The 5,410-nt window shown below is 36.3% G+C and overlaps 1 non-coding gene across 1 annotated transcript; it reads left to right on the top strand.

Annotated features, from left to right (window-relative positions):
* The first annotated feature begins 553 nt into the window (after window positions 1-553).
* Window positions 554-626, top strand: Trnar-ucg. Its single transcript has one exon. It is a non-coding gene; the product is annotated as a tRNA-Arg (tRNA).
* The last annotated feature ends 4,784 nt before the right edge of the window (window positions 627-5,410 follow it).

Raw genomic sequence — 5,410 nt, 5'->3', positions numbered from 1 at the left:
TTATTTCAAGGATTGATGATTCATTAATTGGTTACTTTTATAAACTAACAAGGAACATAAAAAAACTTGTAAGTAAGTACCTACTTATTTATTATTCTTTTTTCAAAGAATTAATTTGTTTATGATACAATATTATTAAGTTATTTTCAGATTGCATAATTATTAATTAATTAACTCCACTTATTACTTGAAAATATTTTAAAGAATAAGTTAGTTTTTTGAAACATATTAAAAGCGCCACCTATATAATTTCACGAACACTTTTTTGCATACTGACAATGCTACCAAATTTTGTTGGAATACATTTGACTGATTGCTAGAGTATTCGAGCTGGAAGTTCCACATAACTGGACTAGATGGCGCTTTACATCATAATTGAAGTATAATTTAAAAGCATCAAAGAATTTTTCGATTTAATTAACATTACGATTTGGTGTAATCGTGAATAAGGGTTAAAATTATTTACAGTACCATACTTTTTCGTTTTAAATGGTATCACTAATCGATCAATTATTATTAGATACTGTCCTTTTATTCGGAACCTCTTTCGCAAGACCGTGTGGCCTAATGGATAAGGCGTCGGACTTCGGATCCGAAGATTGCAGGTTCGAGTCCTGTCACGGTCGAATCATTCTTTTATCATTATTATGCAATAACCGTGATAACTTTTAATTATTTCCTGGTTTTATTAAGGGCATGATACAAAATAATAGGAACTTACGGAGGCGGGTAGCGTACTCTTTTTCTCAGAGTCTGGGTAAAGAATATTTGTTGGATAAAAATCATGCCGTTATATTTTTTTTTATATTTAATAAGTCATCGTGTAACGGGATGTTAGTTAAATAAGTAACCACGACTTGAAAAATCTATTTAGGGTCTGTTCCACAATGTCTGGTTAGTGGCTACCTGACGGATAAAATACATGCTGTCACTTTCTGTTATTATTTTTTAGACAGTGACAGCATGTATTTTATCCGACAGGTAGCGACTAACCAGACATTGTGGAACAGGGGCTTAATATTATAAATTACCTACTAACATCTGAATTATTTTGTATTTTCTATTTAAGAATTTGTAGTACCTATCTAGACTACCTATTTATTAATTAATAGTGTCATTAACAGGAATTCTATGTCTATTTTTAAATTATTAATAACCTGAAGCTGATTTATGAGCTGACTATCCGAAATAATTCAGGTCACTGGGTGATCTTATCCTGTGATCCGGATATAATGTCCGTCAAAAGTCGTCTCATATCCGGACCGAAAATGTGAATTTGTGATAAAATTTCTCGCGAAAACTTATGCGTATAGGAAAAAATATAGATTCATGCAAAATTGGATATTATTTTATTAGATTGATAAATAACTTAATGATAGTAAACTATCACTAAAGTTTTAAAAAAATACGTACAGAAACACACCTATAACTTTCAAGAGAGGTTGATTATACCTATTTTTCACGGGCAGTAATTTTAATAGCTTTCATTCTCCACTCCACTTTCGAATACAAATGACTTTCCAGACCACCCATCAATCCCAGGATTAGTCTATCATTCAGTCCGCAAAATTCAAAAATCGCCCATCCCACTGGCCACAGATAAAAAACTGCGGTGCAAAATCTTGCCGTGCCGCGGTTTCACAACAGATTTTGTTTTGAGTTTTCCCTAGCAATGCAGTTTTAGAAAAATGGGGTTAAATGAAAGTGACTTATCGAATGTTCAATTATTCAGCGTAATGGGTCTCTTTTATCGGGAAGTGGTGAAAAATCTGGTACACTTTGAGGTTGGCGCTTTGTTGACTTATTGCCACGGATTGAGGAGAGTTCCACGAACGCTGAAGATTGATTGTGATAAATTTCACCTGTACATCCAACGATAGAAAATAAAAGTTTCATTATGCAAAGAATAGAAAGTCTTTCCAAGGAAAAAACTCAAAAAATACGGGTTGGAATTTTGTAAGTAAAATCATGCAGAAAAATCCCGCTGCACAGTATAACCAACAAAGCTTCCACATAATAGCGCTTCCATATTCACGTATGACGATCACGCCACGAGCTGGGATCACCAGCATATCACAACCGACACCTATAAAGCATGATCACCCCCCAGGGAGAGTTGGTACGAATGTACGGGAACTGCCAACATTATCGTTTTATACGTGCCATACAAGCGTTCGCGGCACGACTCAGAAATGTGGACGTAGTCAGGTAGAAACTTAGATTATAACGATATACGAACAAGACGCCTTAGCATGAATTTTCATCGTGAACGTGAAGTAGAATTCATCGAGTAATTTTGTATGAAAATATGTACAGCGCCCCTGGCGGTCGGTAACAGAACAAAAACTTCAGGCGTTCATTAATTAAAATTTCAATAAAGAAAGAGGTTATGCTAACAGTAGAGCGATCCGGAAAAAATCGCAGCACATTCTATTCGATAGTCTATTCGAAAGTGCTGTCAACCTGTCAACAACAAAATGGCGGTGTATAGATTTGCGAAAGTTTGACAGATATCATTCCATAGGTTATTGTCAGAATAATATTATGTACTCTGTGGTCATTCTTTTCGAAACTCATTCGAAAGGTAAAAAGTGTTCGAAAGTGCTGTCAAGTTGACAATAGTCGCACTCGCAATCGATTCTATTCGTTAGCTCGAATTTTCGTGATACTGGTACTGAACTATACCTCGTTTCACCAAAGATGATTCCTGTGACGTTATGTACACGTTTAGAGTTTTACGGATTTAGAGATATCCCATACCTAATGGATTCCTATACATTTTGTTGAATGAAATTTACACTTATCCAAAATTAATAATGCACATGCAGATCTCCACACCCGAATCATTAAATCGTAAGAGCCTTAAAAATAACACTTGCATTTTGCACCTTGTTCGAAAGAAATAGGAGTCAATATCATGTGTCACCTAATCGAAAACAACCGATCTGTCAAAGATTTGTATGCGCATTATCAATTTTGGAACACTGTACTAACCTAATTAATTGACACACATAATATATTGAACCACTATCGATAAAAGACAACAATATTCGTGATACGCACACTGGATGTGTTTCTGTCACAGAGTTTCCGTTTTCTGCTTCACCCATGTTTTGGGGAGAAATTTTAATTTCGTTAATGCTCGTTTCGCTCGTGAATTTTTATAAGAATGGCGTCGGAGATTTTCACAGATTTCAGGCCCAAGTGCATGTAGGATAATTAACTAGCTGCGAAAAAAGGGGTAATGATTTTATTATGACAGTTTTATTTTCTAAAGAAGAACTCTTCTCCTAGATTGTACCTACATTTTTAAATACTAAACCTAACAATAGTTAGGATACAAGTTTACAACTCTAATATATCACACAACACACACACACGCACTCACGCCTTGTACTAATGTACTCCCTTGCGGGGTAGGCAGAGGTGCATTGCTGCACCCACTTTTCGCCAGAGTGTATGTTAGTCCCAATGTAATAGGGGGCGGGCCTATTGCCATTTTACGGGCACATCCAAGACCCGAGAACAAATATCTGTGTTTAAACAAATATCTGCCCCAGCCGGGAATCGAACCCGGGACCATCGGCTCAGTAGTCAGGGTCACTAACCACTACGCCATTCGATCGTCTAATATATCACACACCGAAATAAAATCATAAATTAATTATTCAATGTTTTGAATGTAATGAAAATTATTCAGTACCAATAAATCACCAAACAGACCTTTCCACACATCCAAACTTATAACATATTTTATGATCTCCACGTACCAGAAAAAAAGTATTGTCTTGTTTCATTAGTTTCAGTAAACAAAATGGCGGCTCCGTGTAACGAGTCGAGACCACAGACGCCGGGGCGCTCACGTCCCGCCTAAAATTCACGTTCGCAGATCAACAAGGCTTTGCCAAAATCATCGGAGCAAAAAACACGCAGCCCTTATGTGTGTGGTACAAGTAGAACTATCATCTACCGATTGAATACCGTGAAATCAGATGGAAATCAGACATAATATTTGTCACGATATCGCAACTATGGGACGCAAAAGATTTAAGCATAGTAAATTATAATGTTAAAACCTCAGTCAACATGTATAGGGGATGATAACGTTAACATAACTTAGGTTTAGGTGCTTAGTGCTTTCATAATATACCTAATTATTAGTGTTGCCCAAATTCAGTCTTGGTCTTGCAGTCTTGGTCTTGTTCTTGCGTTTTTGCAAGACCAAGATCAAGAACAATACCGCGTATTTTTAGCAAGACCAAGACCAAGACTGACCGTGCAAGACTTGAGCAAGAACAAGACATAGCCTGCAAGACTCTTGCGTCTTGCAGAGCGCTATTTCACTGAGTAGTTAGGTGTAACAGTTCGGTGTATAGGTAAGTACGCTTAGGAATTCTATGAGATGCAAAAAACTGTATCAAAGAAAATGAAAAACTGGACCTATGCGCATTACGACTAATACCATAAACATAGCGAATAAAAAAATATCTATTAAAATCAAAAAGTAAACTTTAATAAATAGTAATAGACATCATTATTTTTTTTTTTTTGCTAAGTATGATTTATTGTTGAACGTCTTCATTTTACATACTACTTCTTAATTAAATTATTATTAATGCCTAACTAAAACTAACTAATATAAAATTAAAATTAAACTAAAAAGAAAATGCTGGCCAGATCGATCGATCGATCGTAATAGACTAATAGGTAATTGCAAGACTTGCAAGACTCTTGCTGCAAGACCAAGACCAAGACCAAGACTGGGAGCGCAAGACCAAGACCAAGACCAAGACCAGGTGTATTGGCGCAAGACCAAGACCAAGACCAGGTGTATTGGCGCAAGACCAAGACCAAGACTGGCTAAGTCTCGTCTTGTTCTTGCATTTGGGCAACACTACTAATTATAAGGTACTACCTACCTTGAGTTCTCCAGGCTGACACTATGAGACGTAGTATGGGCTCCTTTGAAGTCAAATCTGATAAAATGTTTCCTATCCATCACACAAACTGGCTCTTTTAATGTTGGATAATGTTTACTATTCTATGAAATGGTAGCAATATTTTCCCACAAACACATTAAATGCACAGTATTCCGAATAATCAATTAAACCAATCGCGAAAACGCAAGAGAGGCTAAGTAAAACCGACCGCCTGATGCGAAGACGGAACTACAACAAGACAAGACAGTATCCGAGAACGAAAACTAACGATTTTTTTAATGTAGTTACCTACTTGCAAATAGGTAAGTAGGTACTATAAAAAACCGGCCAAGTGCGAGTCGGGCTCGCGCACAAAGGGTTCCGTAGCAGCAAATCAAAATTACAGTTAAATCAACCTATCTCAAAAACTATAAGAGATACTTTGATCAAACCAAAAATCGTTGAAAGAGTTAATTAGCATGCATCACCTC

Source organism: Plutella xylostella, chromosome 4 (genome assembly GCF_932276165.1).
Source record: "Plutella xylostella chromosome 4, ilPluXylo3.1, whole genome shotgun sequence".
NCBI lineage: Eukaryota > Metazoa > Arthropoda > Insecta > Lepidoptera > Plutellidae > Plutella > Plutella xylostella.
Note: the sequence above shows the minus strand (reverse complement) of the source record. Positions and strands in the feature narration are given on the sequence as shown.